The sequence below is a fragment of the Hylaeus anthracinus genome, unplaced genomic scaffold (assembly GCF_026225885.1).
Source record: "Hylaeus anthracinus isolate JK02 unplaced genomic scaffold, UHH_iyHylAnth1.0_haploid 12001, whole genome shotgun sequence".
In the NCBI taxonomy this organism is placed as follows: Eukaryota; Metazoa; Arthropoda; class Insecta; order Hymenoptera; family Colletidae; genus Hylaeus; species Hylaeus anthracinus.
The window spans coordinates 18,150,099-18,167,967 of NW_026534348.1; the positions used below are offsets into that span (position 1 = coordinate 18,150,099).

A 17,869-nucleotide genomic window follows, 5' to 3' on the forward strand; every position below is an offset into this window, starting at 1 on the left:
TTTAACAAGTGAAAAATTAGGTCAAACTTTACATTGTGAAAATTTAATAAAATTTGACTTTTTCTGTATTCGTTTTTCGGTTTTAAATACATAGTTAGTTGGCGGGCATTCTTCGGGAAAAACTTCCTGGAAGTCTCAGCTTTTGAATGGTATTGTCAAAAATAATTGTACGGTGGTATTTTAGGGAAAAAACGACGTTTTAATCGCGTCAAGTCGAAAACGCGGAAAACATATTAAAAGTGAAAATTCTAAAGAATAAGGCGACACAAAGAAAATGTCTAAGAGTAATTTTTTGTTGGAAATTTGTTGTAGAATTGACACCCTGCGTATTGCCGAACTTAAACGTAGACACCCTGCATAAGTCACCGGTAAACATGTTTTCCTTGAACATTTTGCGCTCGTAGAGAGTTCATAATAATAATTTCATCCGGAGAGAATATTTGTTAACGACAGTTGATTTAATCGTCACGATCATAGCATCGTGACACTTGGTGTTCAAATTGTCGTAGCAAATTCTTTCAGTGCCGTTTAGATTTTTAAACACGTCAAAAGCCAGTTTAGTCATCGGTGATTTATGATATATTGGGTTGATTCATAAATAACGTCCGTTCTTTAATTTAGAATTTGTTTCCATAGATATTATTATATGGTTAATCTTAATCAATTTTATAATCACTATTGTTGATTATCACTTGTCCCCATTTTGCAGGCAAAGTACAAATTATTTATAAATTTTCATTATTTTTATCAAAATAAAATATAGCCTATGTCCATCCTCAGAAAAGGTAACAGACAAACAGACAGAGTTACTTTCGCATTTATAATATTGTTGCGTTTCGCCATAATGAGTTAACACGAACTTTAATAAATAACAAACAGCTTTATAATAGAAATATGTACAACAGTAATGCAATTAAATATAGCTTCGGAACGTCTGCTCTCAATGACGTCTTGCTCGAATCTGACAGCTTGACCGGCGATCGATTCGATCGCCTTCTTCTCGCTATCTTCATGTTCCGGTCGCGAGCACCAGCAGGCCTTGGATCCATCCAATGGATGCTCGCAACAATATTATTATGGATTTTACAGCAATCTGGACTGGAATGTGGTTAAGATGCAATACCTACGCTAGAAAATGTTAATAGTGCCTATAACAAGGATACTGCCAGTATATGTACCTAGGTACTACTTGGAAGAGATGTATAAGATTCAGACGTAAATTGCTCATCTGCCAAAAATGTCTACAGGTACACATTTCTGAACTGACCTCACCTATTCAATTTTAATTAATAAATTCAATGAATAAATTGAAAAATTTTAATTAATAAATTAAATGCCCTATAATTAAATTGTATATTCACTAACACAAATAGTTATACATTTTTCGATGAACCATGATTAAAAAAAGTATCCAATACATAGGGTTGAACAAATTTAACAGTACTTATTTTTAACCTGCACAGACAAAAGTCTGTGTTTATTTGCAGTTCAATCGTGTCGACAGGATCGATGGAGATGAAAATAAGAACAGCCATAATCGCAGTGCAAGAATGTCAAACGTCTCTGATGTCAGAATTCGAGTTCCTCTTCTTACAGTTCCACTCTGTCCCGAATAATGAACAAAACCGGAAGCTTATGGTATGTTTACTTTGCTCGCTATTATGAGTAACGTTCATTTTGATTCGTTTCACGAGAACTCTGAATAAGATTCGCGGAGATTTCCACCGCAATGACATATGGAAAAGTGAAGACACTGCACCTTTGGTCCTCGATCCTCCACCCTCTTGTTTCCCTTCTTTTCCTTTATCGCCAAGTCAAAACGCCTGGAGGAAGTTTCTCAGTGAATTATGAAAACGGCGCCTTTATGTCAAAGAGCACGCCGCGCTATACTTGACGAGCTTACGTGTGCGCTGGGGGTCTGGAAGTTGGGCAAGTGGCAGGCACAAAGAGCGATGTAAATTTTCCACGTCATTCGCTTCCATTTCGCTCGGCGGCGAAGTTGTAAATGGACGTCCCGGGAACACTGTCTCGCGATAACCTGTGAGCCTGAATCCTTCATGAGGACGATGTGTACCGGTTTTGTCTCTTGATAACGTATCGCGCCCTCTCTCTCATTCTCCATCGGGCGGTTATTAATCGACACGAGTAAATTTGACGATTTTGGCGAGCAACGCACGACTCTGTTCGTCGCTTTCGAAACATGAATCGTCGACGGAATATACTTTGTGGAACAATTAAAAGGTGAAGAGAAGAATGATCGAAGGATACGTGTTCCTGGCGGTAATTTGTGTTTAATAAACGTTCGTCTGGTGTAGTTATGCAGCACAGGCCTAGACAGAATGGCTATGTATAGAGAAATAGTACTGTTGCGAGCACTCTTTGAATGCATCCAAGGCCTGCTGGTGCTCGCAACCGGAACAAGAAGACAGCGAGAAGAAGGCGATCGGATTGATCGCCTGTCAAGCTGTTATATTCGAACTAGACGTCATTGAATGCTGACGTTCCGAAGCTAAGAACACATTTAATTACCTTTGTTGATATTTGTATTGTACACACCCTGTTATATATTAAAGTTACTCGTTAATCCTTAAAGTTCTCGTTATGCCGAACATAAAACGTAACGATACCTACAGTTAATCTTATAAATATTCGTAATCTCTATGTCTATTGAAAAAATTTGTCTTAATTAAATGATTGCTGCGATGCTTCTGAATAAATATTTTATTATAAATTCATCCATATGTAAAATTTATGTACGTACATATTTATAATGAAAAATTGATTTGATAACATTAAACCCATCATTTAATTTAGGCAAAATTTTTCAATAAATTTAGAGGGTACGAATACTTATGGAACGGACTGTACATGTATCTGTTACGTTAAGGGGTTATTATCGTACGCGCGAACGAAAAAGAGATTTTCTTTAAGAATTTTTATTTCATATAGAAAATAATTTTAAAAAGTCAACGTTCTTATCCATAATTGTAGACATGTTACATTTAATAGGGTAACTTATGCGATGAAATTGAAATGTTAAAATTAAACAATGTAATTGAAATGTCAGATACTAACAAATTGCAAAAGAAAAATTTTAAATAAAATGTTTAAGTCTATTATTGTAAATATAGGGAAAGTATAAAATAATATAATACATTGAATATTTCTTTACTAATAAGTATTACTCAGATATGTTTGTCGGTCAAATATAATTTTAAAAACAGTTTCTTTTCTCAATGCCGTTAATAATGTGATAGGCGACTGTAACGAAAATTTTATTTACAAAATTCAGGAAGTCATAATATCATTAAGAGTTTACTTGTAACCTCAATAAACGACGGAAGTCGAAGTAAACTTTCTCAGCTCCTTTAATTAAAAGTTACGAAACGCTTCGTAATCGCATCGCAGGACGCTCGTTAAAAAGCAAACCAGTGGGATTAACGACGAGAATTTTTGAATGACCCTTTTAATTCGTATAATTCTATCGGTTTATCTTCGGCTAAATTGAAAAAATGGAACGAGTATCACGAATTCAATTTCAGAGAGAACAATAAAAATTGTTTTATTTTGTAGAAACGGAGCGAACGAGCTGAAAACCTCTCGACGTAGAATTTTCAGTCACGAGTTGAGCAGTTGTGTAAAATGTCGGAACCAAAGTCGATTTTTGCATCGAGAATGCTTTTGTGTTATTAATGGTGAAGGTTCGAGAATCCAAAGTTTCAGCATCGTTATTTCGCCAGAGTCACGAAATTTTCTCAACTTTGGTGATATCAGAGGGATGAAGTGTCAGTGAATTTTAGGAAACAGCGATATTCAATAAGCCATATCTCGTATATTTTCGTCCTGCGCACTCTGCGAAAAGTTAACGCTACGAACACAATCCGCTACTCTAAGGTGGATATTCTTAAGAATTATTATATTTTTGATAATGATAAAAGTGTGTGTTGGTAATATGATAGATAGGAAGATGTAAGTAAAGAAATTGTAAATGTAAAATAATGTAACAAACAATATTGTGTGACATATATAACTACAAGACACTCACTCTAATGATTCGCGTAATTCCCAATTTATTTTCTTTTAATTTCTATTTCATGTACCTCTCTTGTTTTATAGCCTCTTTATTCTTCAATATAAATCTCGATACCTTTTCCTCTAATTTCCGTTTAATTTCAACACCATTTATTTCCATTTCATTACCGTCTCATTTCCATCTCACTTTCCTTCCTATTTTCTCATACATTGTCTTGTAATTTCTGTTTAATCTCCGTCTTATTTTCCTTCCTCTCTGATTTTTGTTTCATTTTCCATTTTTTCACTATTTATTTCTATTTTACTTTCATTTCACTTTCCTTTCTTCATTCCGATACATTACCTACTTTCTTTTTAATTTATTATTCATTTCAAATTTCTTTTCCCCATAATTTTCCTCTCATTTCTCTTTCTTTTCACTTTTGATTTACATAATTGATAGGTGCTGTCGTCTTTCAACATTGTTGGATTATGAACAGTCTTGGTTTTTAATTTTGTTGGCTTGTCTGCAATTTGCAACATTGTTCGCTTGTCAAATTTTTCAGAATTATATTTCGGTATATTTTGCATTTTTGTCGAGCGTCGATACGCTTAATTTGCAACTTTGTTGTCTTATTTGCGATTGTGCATTGTTGATTATTCGAAAATTCCAGATTTGTGTTGATTTAAAGAATTTAAATGCAGATAAAAGGAAAATGAAATGAAAATTAGAAATAAATGATCAGGAAAGAATGGCAAATGATGGTTAAGCAGCAGGGGAATTAGAAGGAGACGAAATGGATATTTAGTCGGAAACGAAAGAGAAGTCGATAGAAAATATGAAAGGGAAATTAAATGGACGTGAATGACGGAGAAAGAAAAATAGGAGGGAAATACAAGGGACAAAGATTACGAAATGAAGGAAAATTGCGTATGAAATTGATTGGAAACTGAAACGAATAATAATAGTTAATGTAGACGAAAGTACATAGAAATGAGAGGAAAATGGACATTGAGTAGAAAATAAAAGGGAAGTCATATAAAAATATAAAAGAGAATTTAAATGGATGGTGAAAGAGGAAAAGTACAAAATGAATGAATCAAATGAAACTAATAAATCAATTGAAATAAATGAAGCTACGAAGAGATACTATACACGATACTCAAACAGTTTTTGTAAAACGTCGATAATAGCACAAAAATCAAAGCACATGTGCGGAAGAATTACACAGTAGTAATTAATATTATTATATATTCGATTGGCTCGTTATGCAGTTTCAATCACGATACTCTGTCGATTTTCAACCGAGGAGTGTCCTAGTAAAAGGATAAACCACTTCTTCAATTGAATAGCGATATCATTTCAATTCTTCCACCGAATCGAGCGATGCCATTATAGGAATAGAAATATCACGATTATGTTGTGGTACGAGGGGCTCTTCCAGAGCGAAAGATCAAGCGACCCAGTTGGCTCACCTTCAACTTTCATTCGCGGATTTCGGATATGCGGACGTCACGTGGGCTCTGGTTCCGTGTGTACCTTTCCCTATGCAAACCAGGTCGGACGGGGAGAACATACTGAGTCAGGCTATTTCAAATGCCTTACTTGGAGGTTGTCAAACACCGATCGTAACTCGTATGAAATTTTAAAGTGCTAAATAAACATTTACACAGTTTCCTCTTTCATTGCAAAATAACTATATTTTTACATATTATATGTGAAATATGTTTTATTCGTAGAAACTGATAGTGGAATCTTTTACTGGAACGATTATCATTTATTTATTGTATATAACAAATGCATCATGTATGTATATAGAAAATATGAATTAATATAAAAGTATTATTATTTCAGTTCTCATGTTCAGTTATATGTCAACTGTGCATTTTCCTTTTATAGATTATTTTTTAAAGTAATAATTACATTTGGATATTTATGCAAATTCATATTTTTATATATACAGATGGAGAATAGAAACAGAAATTAACATATATTTTGACTTTTAAATGTTACAACGTGTATTTTATTTTTATATTTTATATATCTTTCGTTATAAATGCATAAATATCCGCAATGTAATTAGGATGGATAAAAACGAAGATTTCTAGTAAAATAAATTGCTATGCTGTAAAATGTAGAATAACAATATTCGGAAGGAGAACAGCGATTGGAAATGGGGAACTACATAGTTATAATTGAGGCTCTTGAAGGCTGGAGAAGTGCAACTATAATTCAAAAGTGAGATAATACCATGAGTTGATGGAATACGTTATTGCTCGAACTAACAGTTGACAGACAAGTTTCGAACTACTCTACTTAAGTAGTACGAATACGTAATGGGCGAGTCGAATTGAAGCGAAATGAAGTAGTAACTCGTGGAAGCAATCAGCCTGATAACGTTAGACGTATACATTAACGCAGCAGAGCAATTAAAAAATAGAATTGATATTTCTCGAAAGGTGAATTCTATAAATAGATTGTTCCTTTGGTTATCACTGATAATGTGTTGTTAGATGAATATTTACAGGACTATACAGACCACTTTTATTTTAAATTTACTTTATCTAATTGTTGATAAATATATTGACTAGCTATCTCAACTTTTGGACTCTCTTCAGAAAATAGATGTATGTTAATTTGAATGTAAATTCGTAATTCTCTTCAACTGTATAATTTCTTCAAGTTTAAATAATGTCAAATAATAGCCACAATTAATGAAATATTATTAATTAATACATATTTGTGCTATCTATGAGAATGCGAGGGAAATGAGAGTGAAATGAACATATACAGGGTATTCACGAAAATACTACTTAGCGTTTTTCTCGTAAATAGTAAGGATAAAAAAAAAGTGATACAGGAAAAAGTTTTGTAATTTCATACGACCAACACAATGACATACACCAATTTCTTAAATTTACAATATATTTGGACAAACAAAGGTGACTTAATTTTTTAAATAAAATACTGTATACTTTTGTAGGAAGGCCGACTGTTAAGACAAGGCCGACTGTCATTGCTCCCTTCCGATAAGAACGTTTCGCGAACCAGCAACCAATGTCGATGAAAAAGTATTGTCGAAATCGAAACAGGTGATTCAAGAAATGCGCGACGTCTAAACACAGCAAAGGGGACAATGACCGAGAATGCGAGTGTGAAAGAGTGAGAACGACAGAGTGAGAGAGAAAGTATGTAAGGTTCGGTAACCGCGGAATATCTGTGTGTGAGCATGTATGTAATCGGCTGATCTATCTAAACAGAGGATCGAGTGAAAGTGACAGGAGCTAAAGAGTTAAAGAGCTTTAAGAAGTAGAGTTAAAGAGATTAAAAGCGTTTAAAGAGTATAAAGAGTAGAGAGTAGAGAGTGTGTGATAAAACTAGTTTTTAGAACCTATTTGTTTTAATACATAATATACTGATTAAACTAACTAAGCAACAGCCGCTTAAATTAATCCTACACTTTGTTGTGAAATATGAAAGCGTGTATCAAGACGAATTCATCAATGATTTATGTCCTATGTACATACATAGTCAGAAATGAAAAAAATAATTTGAATAACATAGTAAACAAATACTTATAATATATCATTAGTACTGACCAGGTAACTCTTATTTTTCCTTTTGATTTCATATCAATAAGTTCATATATTATTCGTCTTATATGTATAGTTTCCACATCTTCTTCATAATTTCGACTGTTATTATTAATATCAATATGTACTATCATTTTGTGGTATTGCTTCTAAAAACTACATTTAATCAACTGTATATTTCATTTGTATATCCACAAAAATGAATGAAATACATACATATAAGAAGAGAAATATTCTAACATATTAATATAAAGAGCACTAATTATGAAATATAATATGTGAGAACGTCTGCTGCCCGACAACGACAATAATGCCTACACGACACTTGAAACACCCAGGAGGGATAAAAAGCTTGTGAATATCGCATGATTATCCCTCGCGAGTAGGATGTAGCACGCGCTGTTTAATCCCTGTCCATGCGTGGACGAGATACATCAAGGATCAATCCAGGGGCTGGCCATCGAGTAATTTAATCTCCGTCGCGTATCGTACCCAACTAAAAGCCACCCCTGTTCGCAAGAGAACGGCTAATGAACTGGCACAGATCAACTGTGTCGGCATACGCCCGCCAGCGGTCTGCTTCTGGTAAAACAAACCGTCGCGAACCGATGCCGTTCTGTTGCATACGATTATTGCCCTGTTCATAATTGGAATCAGCTGGTAAATAGCTCTGAAAGCCGAGAATTTGCGACAGGTCGGTATAATTTCCAGTTCATCGGGCGAATAATAATTGATCTGGACGCCTGATCAACGTAGATGCGATTGAAACGGCTTTACTGCACGAGATTGCGCTTCGATTTAGCCTGATAGCGTTTCCATCTGGACTGAGACCGATTTTGGCGATGATTTGGTACTTATTAACGGCTTGAAAGGGAAAACGAAAGCTGCGGTGGCTGACGATACATCGATATCGGAAATGTTAATTTGCAATGCGAAGTGATGCCAAAAGAATTTTATTGAAACATTTTAACATTATTAGCTAATTGCGAGTTGTTTTTAGTAATATAGATATCATACATGTGATTGTTCCGTTTAACGTGTATCGTTCAATTTTTAGACAATTTTTACTTAATTTTAGAGATTTAACATTATTCTAATAACAATTTCTTATAAATAATGTTTATAAAAATTATTTCTTTCAATCAAAAATTAAATTTTTAGCAGAGTACGATTTAATTTAATGGGTTACAAATTTAATAGAAGTTTTTTCTAGATATTGTTCATAAAAATATTTTTCTAATAAACATAATGTTTCTATTTTATCGTGGAAATGTATTTCATCCAACAATGCGTGGAAATAATCAAATTGTACTATCAAAACGATTATTCTGTTCACCAAACATTCCGTGCGTTACGTGATAACGAACAAAATAATAAATTAGCACGAGAGATTGTGTGATTTCGTGATTTCAGACTATTTTTTCTGGGACTATATTAAATCTTTGGTCTATGCCAACAAACCGCAAATGATTGATGACTTAAAGGCAAACATGAAATTGAGTCTTATTTATACAAGTATGCGCATATTCATTAAAAATGATACACAAGTTGTAATCATGCTGGCAAGACGTCATAAGTAATGATACAAATTATGTTATTCAATAAAATGTATTCAAGCTATGGAAAATTTATTATTTTGTTGTATTCTAAAAACGGAGAGAACTTTCCGGTAGGCCTAATATATTTATATTAATTCTTTTTCTTTGAATTTTATTACAAATACTAGGTTTGTTTGTAGATTTGTTTACTCATTTACCTTTTAAAATTCATATGATCACTTAGACGGTAAAATTTGTAATTTCCGAATAATACTTTAAAACAAATAATACAAACTTAAAGAAATGTAATATACATTACTCCCGCGAGACTGAAATTTCATTCCTATCTATTTATCAACTATTCGAATAGAATTTCGTCCCAGTGTTTCATTTAGCATGGGAAAAGCTTCCAAAGCCCCGTTTCTAGTGAACTATCCACTTATCCTGGACGAACGATAAGCTTCTAGCGAGGCTGAGTGCATTATTACTTTGTACAAAATATTCCTCGTGGCTCCATCGCTTGAAAGTTGCTTTAAATGCATTCTGAAAGTCGGACCGCAGATCTGCCAGTGTCGCCGAACAATGGAAAACGTGCCTCGAGCAACGCGAAGGAGTATACGAGGTGGGCCAGGCCCAGGATGAAAAATGAGCGTTATTTTGCATGAATTTTTACGAGATTAGCCGACATAAAACACACGACAGTCCCATAGGCACGTACGGTCCTTGCAACCTGGTAGCTCGCGACCGAGCATAAATCGTGCCTGGTCGCTCCGCAACGTTAGAAATTAAAGTGGATTAAAAAGCACCAGGATCGTCGGGCAGCCAGGACGCCTTTCGATGGAAAAGGGAATGGTTTTTTGTGAGGAACAGGATCGAGATTATCCATTTTTCTCTACGGCCGAAATTATGATACTCGGGTTCATTTCTTTTCTTCATAGAACGTCCTATAAGCAATGAGAGTGTATTTCTCTGTCCGAAAAAGTGAAATTAAATGGCTTCGTAATCGCGGAGTATAGCAAAATTTCCTTGTTATAGAAATTATATCATTTTATCCATTATACATTATATTAATGAGATGGATACGTTTCTATTTTTTTCTATGTAAATTCTTAACAACTTAATTGAAAGATATGTGCATTCAAAGAACAATTGAAATATTATAAATAAGGAAACATTGTAACCACGGTAATTAACTATTATTCAAATTAATATGCTTCTGTAAATTACACTGTCCTGTAAATTTAAATGTCATCTCTGTTTTCCAATGCTCATTGGGTGATCCTAGTAGAGGGCCTCGCCCTGAACACGTATCCGAGAACAGAATTGCTCTATCATACTCAGTTTTTGAAAAATACGAACTTTTGTAAAAATGAGTTCGTGGGAAAAAGCGCTATTACGGAGAAACTAAAAACACTAGGACGTTCAAATTGATTTCAAAAGATAGAGGAAAGTTGCCCGAACATATTGATATATACAGGGTGTCCCAAAAATGTTGTAACACCTTGAAAAAGGTGGTTCGGGAGGAGATTTGAAACAACGTTTTCCTTAGCGAAAATGTTGTCCGAGGCTTCGTTAAGAAGATATTAATAGAAAACCCCGACCAATCAGAGCGCGCGTATGCCGTTGGAGCGGCCGCGGTACCGAAGGCTACGCGCTGAGCGGCTGCGCCGGCGCTCATACGCGAACAAGTGACTCGACGTGCATCGAAGGACCCGTCGGGCTTTTCTCTTAATATCTCCATAACGAGGCCTCGGACAATATTTTCGCTAAGGAAAAAGTTGTTTCAAATCACTTTTTGAACCATCCATTTCAAGGTGTTACAACATTTTTGGGACCCCCTGTATATATATTAAATATATAAAATTATATATTTAATAATATAATTATAAAATATGCTTATAAAATTAAGCATTATATACATATATATACATGTATAATCCTTAATTTTTGTTCACTATTATTATATCATCATTGTCATTGATAATATTACTTGCTATTATTTGATGACTCTAATCAAAAGATTAATAAAATATTTTAATGAAAGTGTTGGCAATTGATTGATGGAAATTGTATGGAATGCATACATCGGCCGTTTCTCAAACTATCATCGATATTTGCGTCTATTTACAATCACATAATATTATAAATATATATATATATATCAATATGTTCGAGCAACTCTCTTCTATCTTTTGAGATGAATTTGAACGTCCTAGTGTGTTCAGTTTCCCCGTAATAGACAACATAGGGCTCTATAGTTTAAAAACTATAATTCACGCAATATTAAAGTGAATAATTGTAAGTGTACAAATTCTACTAATGTGATACTATAGATTACGATATATTGGTTGTGTATGGAATCAAAGTTTTACAGAAATAAATTGTGCTGAATATTATTTACCTTTAACTAAAAATTATATTGACTGATATGTAACGAAATTAATTTATTTTTAATATAAAAATTGATAGAACCCAAATAATATTGAATATGTACGTATAAATATCTTTACCTTGTCAAGTCCTTTTAATAGAACTTTTTATTAAGAAATTAAAAAAATTAATTTCAAATGTAAGACGATAATGATTTATGAATTTGGTGAGGTTAATAAATTTAATACTACTACAAATGTTGAATTATTTAACTTTCAACAGTCTCAAGACAAAATTTCAATTTCGTAGAAATTTTCACAAGTTTTAGTCTGGCGGCCAACGTGTTAAGAAGGATTCTTCATGGTTACTAATGCTACATCAAGATGTGACAATAGGGTGCGATAATGAGACTTTTTGTTTCGAAGAAACGTTACCAGAAACGTAATACATAGCGACTATGCGATCAATTAAAGAAACAAAGCATAACTGGCTCTAAATTGAGACAGTGTACTGTATTCTCTTTCCTAGCGAGCCAGATGCAGTTTCTGCGAGAAAGCGCACGGAAAACACGTCCAGAGAATTTATTAAAAGTAAGAGAACAGGGCGAAATGAGAGTAGAATATCGTTAAAGTTTCAGGTCCCTTCTTTCTCGGGTAATTATTGTTTTTAACAGGAACTGAGCAGTGTTCTTCAACGCAACACAATGTCTAACGGAACGCTTTAAAAATTACGAGAGCTTACGCGAAAGTGTAATCTGCTTTTCCACCGCGAAATAATATATTTCTTCATTGTTTTATTTAAGGAAAAGTTTTCAAACAGAAATAGAGGAGTAGTGTAGTAAACATTCAAGTTAAGGCTAATCAAGGTCAAAAACTAATATGTTGAAATAATAATAACACACGACAGTCCCATAACATATATAAAACATATTCGATTAGTCCGGTTCTTTTATTAACCCAACATAATAATATTGTGTATTACGCATTCATTTTAAATAACTACAAATGTGATTTCGAGGAAGAAGCGCGAAATAAAATTAATGATTGAACGAATTTACCAAGTGAAGTACAATCATGATTGTATGATGAACCTCTTCCGAAGGGATCAGTCTTTCTCTTCTATGCATCTCGAGGAAGATACTCGTAATAGAAGTTACGGCAAGGCTTTCAAGAATTAAGTTAGACGCGGAAGCGCGAACGACGTACGATACCGCGTAGTATAGAGAAATTTTTTCCCTAAGTTTTAACCCTTTGCACTCGAGAGGTGACTCTCAGTCACGATTAGATTTCACGCAGCAAATTTACAATACTTAATGTTTCCTTAGGTTTAATTTCTTTGGAGCTCGAAGTGTCGATAAAATGATTGTCGGTGAGGTAAAGGTGAGCTTATTCTCAAATCTAGATAGCTTAGAATTCATGGCAATAGAATGCTAAGAAACATCTCTAGTTGCTCGTAGATACCAGAAAAAAAGGCCTCAAGTGCAAAGGGTTAACCTTTGTGACAACACTGAGGAAAATGAGAGGTACTACAACTGTGATCTCTTCGGAAGAGGCACATCATACAATCATGATTGAAATTCACTTGGTAAGTTCGTTTAATCATTAATTAAATTGTAATCATTGAACTGGTCACAATGATCTTGTAGTTGATATGATCTCAAATAAATTAATTAAAAAAAAAATCCAATAAATATTATACATTTATAAAAAAAACCGCTTATTATTCATTGTGGAACGAAATTCTCAAAGTAGAATTCCATGTTCTACTCGTCTCGAAATTACTTGTGGGAAATGGCCCGACCGCCAGACTTCTTCTGTCCAGACCAGGCGTCGGTTTTTCGCTCGACAGTGTACGGACAGCCACAGCCTAGAAACGTATGGACATTTTGCGTCCGTCTGTTTTCCACCGCTTGCATAATGCATACGACGCATCCGTGCACTCCGGGCAAGTCCCTTTTGCACTTAGTTCTGCTCCCGACGGCCTCAGCTCGCGGAGCGTCGAGCCCTACCTCCCCAGAGGAAAGTTGCGATACTTTGTTCGTCCTGGTGTCTCTTATGCGTTGCGCTCTTTCCACGGCTGGCTGACCAACGCCCCCTCCCCCGACCTTCGTCTCACGAGACTACCTGCTACCTGCACTCGTTGCGGTCCCGCGAACCTCATGAATCGTCCCGAGATATCGGCCCGCTAATCTTTCGGGCTTAATTACGAGCCTCCCGATCCGCCATTTCCTGCGAGCGTGCTATCTTTTCATTTTCCCGACGGTCATTACGGAGAACCGATTTCCAGCTTCCCTGGGACATCAGGCTGATCTTTACGAGACCCCTTTGATCCACTCTTATTCAAAAAGCCATTTGATAATTATCTATTTGGTTGTTCGTTTAAAGGAACATCTACTCTTTTCTTGTTCTCCTTTCTTCTTCTCTTTTCGTTTCGGGGCGTTTCATGATTTTTTTGCAGCCGAAGTACTTGATAGGGATGTTTGAAATTTTGTATGTTTACTTATATTGTATGAACAAGATTTTGTTAAAATCACGATTGTCACGCTCAAGTCATTTCGAAGCTAATGTTAATCCGAATCAATGAAAATATATTTTGTTTGATTCGTTTCGAATATGATTGTAGCGTCAATTGAGGAAAACAGTATTAAAAGAAAATTCATGACGTAATCTTGACTACATAACTTGGAACAGACGCGACATAAAAACGGCACAAGTAAATGATTAGAAATTTATTTTTACCAGTATATATTTTTACCAGTATAATATATTTCGAACTAAATATTAATCAATCTTGAAGAACCTTTTGGTTCAATTAACATTTGCACTCATACGTTTCCTGATTCGTCTTCGAAATAGTAGAGAATTATAAACCTATAAATATATCATCATGATTATAATTGCATATTAGAGAAGAGTACTACTAATATACTCATGTCATCTCATCTTCTACCAATAAATAGAATTAACCCTTTGACGAGTACGGACGCACCGGTGCGTCTTGACTGATATGTGTGATACGTGCTAGATATCGTAACAACGCATCGGTGTGTCCAAAGCTATTCTAGCCAAACATTCTAACCAAACCAAATCTTCATTTCTTTCTATCTGTTCACTACGGAAAGGAAATAACATTAATTAGAATTGTCTGGCAAATTTATGCGTGCCGTTGTACCATTGTGCGGTGTACCGGGGTTTTGAGAAATATCATACAATAAATGAATTTTAATACTTTAGTAAGTAACTACTAATCTGATACAGTGCATTGTATTTTTCTATTCTAAATATTTTATCAAATAACAACATTACAAATTTTTAGATTCCACTTCCACTTAAAAATGAATATGATATACAATTCATATAATATGTATAATGGTTAACCTCTTCACGCCCTTGGTCACGTACGTGGACGGTTAGTTTTTTATAATTATAATTATTCCCAATAATAAAAAGAATAAAAATTTGATAATAAAAAAAATCGTCCCTGATGAGCTTAAATAAATAACATATATACATATAATCTCTTACTAGTTTATGCATTAAAGTATGTAGCCATATATAAGAGATAATACTCTTAAATACTCTTAAACCGCGTCTATTTCTCAAAAATGCTAACTCATCCAAGGGTTAAAAAATACCCTGCCAACAATCTATAAATTGATTCACGACACAGTTAACAAAAGCTACTCTTGTTTATTAAAAAGGATTGGCAAATCACAATAATTGATCAAAGCTCGAATCACGGTCCACGTTTTAAATCCACGGACAAACGAGTAACTGCTGGGGCCATTTATGTTCGCAGTGGAATTCCTATTATTCCTCGAGTCACCTCGTATCTTACAATTAAATCCTTCGTTCCTATCCTGAGCCGAATATGTTCGTCCCTGGATGAACGATTGTCTGGATAGCCGGGCGAATATCGATCGTGGTTGAAAGGATTTGGAATGTTACCTATTCGGATCGCAGCCTCCGACGCTGATCAATATGTACGGGGAAAAGTCTTCCTTGTGGTAGATTTCCCGTCACGTTTTTCAGACGGAGATACTTCCATTTTACCAGGCGTGATTCTTTGCGGAGGCCACTTTGACATTTATCTGATTAAAATCGAACTGTCCGCGCCCTTGCCTCGGGCTTCCTTCAAACGTCTCCCTTTAATACGATGAATGCTAACTTTCTTTCGACATATATATAGGTATATATATGTTTTTTTAATGTTTGTTCCCCGATTACGCCGAGATAGCGGACCAATCGGGATGAAACCTGTTGCATCTTGTAGATCATGTCTCCCCGGTGGTTTCGTTATCAAGACATTTTCAGATTTGTCATTTTTTAACCGTTTTTTTTTTATTATTATTATTCCAATGTAAAGAAGTATCTTTATTCATCGTATAAATTCACCTCGGCTAAATCTATCCATTTACCATTCGTCACTTTTATTTGGAGTATAACGGATCCAATTATTTCCCGAACCTTTATTTAGATGAAGACTTTTCCCGTTTTTAACGATCACGAACATATCGATCGGCATTAAATGTTTACGATGCGTGGGAAGAACCGCGCGACCATAAAGCATGGGCTCCAACATGGAAAATTGTGCACGAAGAATTCGACGCGAGCACACAGACTCAACGACGCCGATGCACCCCGTTGCGCGACGAATTCGTTCGAATAGGGGTGTTTTCTGATATCTTTTCCATTCGAACGTGCCCTCGTCGTAAATGCAAACGCGCGATCCGGGGATATATTGCGGCGATGCGCAGCCATCTTTCATGCACGACTCCCAACGAGATGAGAACACAGTGGTTCTTAACTTTTAAAACCCCACAACACAATTTTAAAAATGATTTTCAGATTTTCATTTATAAAAAACGAATTCTGACAGTGATATTAATTCTAAAAAGGAATTTAATAATAAACTGGTTGCTAAGTATAAATTCAGTAAAGGAAATAATGTGGTCCGAAACTTGAATCAGTTTAAATATATGTAAATATTTCTTTAGCTTGAACGATAACAAATAAAATTATTTCATTTTCTTCATTTTCTTTTCGTTTTAGAGCCAATGTAAAATTTCCTACCATATGCATTTCTTGCCTCTAAACATGAGAATCGTGAAAATTGTGAAAATTATGATGCATGAATATATGTATTGTTATTATCCATAATATGCAGTATTTAATATATTGCTGCATACGCTTACCCTTCAATCGATTGTGGTACATGATAAGAATAATGCATAAATTTTATCAGTTATATTAAAGTGTATACATAAATTCTAATGTACTTGTAGTTTTGGAATCATAGTACAATTTTCACAATTACAGACAAATACATTGCATACAATTTTAATGAAACCATTATATATTCATATTAAATAAATATATTTGGTACTTTTGTACCTTAATGGAAGTAAGATAATACTATTACATAACTGAAGAGATGATTTAATAATAGTAAGATCAATCTAACGTACAGTGTGTGATAACATCAAACATATAATAAGTTTATGGTTTCAAAATTATATATACATAAATTCTGTTTAACATCATTTGTCTGTAATAAAAGTTATAAGATAAATTCACACACTATATCAATTATTAAAAATGGATTGGACCAAGATCTCTATTTCTCACGATGATGTACGTAACAATATGTGAATTCTATTAGTTATATTAATGTGATTATACAAATTGTACTGCACTTCTAATTGTTCCATTACAGTACAATTTTCACAAATTCATAAAAATACATTACATACAGTATTAAGTGTATGAATTCAAAATTACAATGACATTCTACATATTGTCAGAAATTTCTAGAATAGATAGAGTAAAAAAAAAATAGCCATTTATGTAAGTTGCGAAATTAACAAGAAAAAAACAATTAATCGATAGAAATATCAAAGCAATAAGTATTCGCACGACTGTTTAATTTAAAAAAAAAAAGGAAATTTACATTAATTTATAAGTATACAATACTTCCTTTGTGGGATTTCCTTTTGATTTCATCATTATTGCAACTCTTCTAAGCATTAAATTATCTAAATTATTAGTTATTCGAAGTGGGATCTTCTTCCATTTTTCTATTAGAGGCTTTTTTAAAAGTACTTTACTGGAAATTTAATGTTTTCTAATTCGTACGGAGCAATAAACTAATGTGTTTACGTTACAAACTCTACTCTAAATGGTTCGTCATAAGAATCGTACAAATACTTATTGCTTTTATACTTTTACCCACTTTTCCCATTTTTTTGTTAATTTCACAAATTCTATTAACTAGTAAATGTTGTTTGGACTATATCTATTTTAGAAATTTCTGAGAATATGTAAAATATCATTGATTATAAAAGAAGAAATTAAGAA

The 17,869-nt window shown here is 34.0% G+C and overlaps 1 protein-coding gene across 1 annotated transcript in view; it reads right to left on the reverse strand.

Annotated features, from left to right (window-relative positions):
• LOC128891206 (uncharacterized) overlaps positions 1-17,869 on the reverse strand; it is a 599,859-nt gene that overhangs the window by 35,388 nt on the left and 546,602 nt on the right. The window lies entirely within an intron of this gene.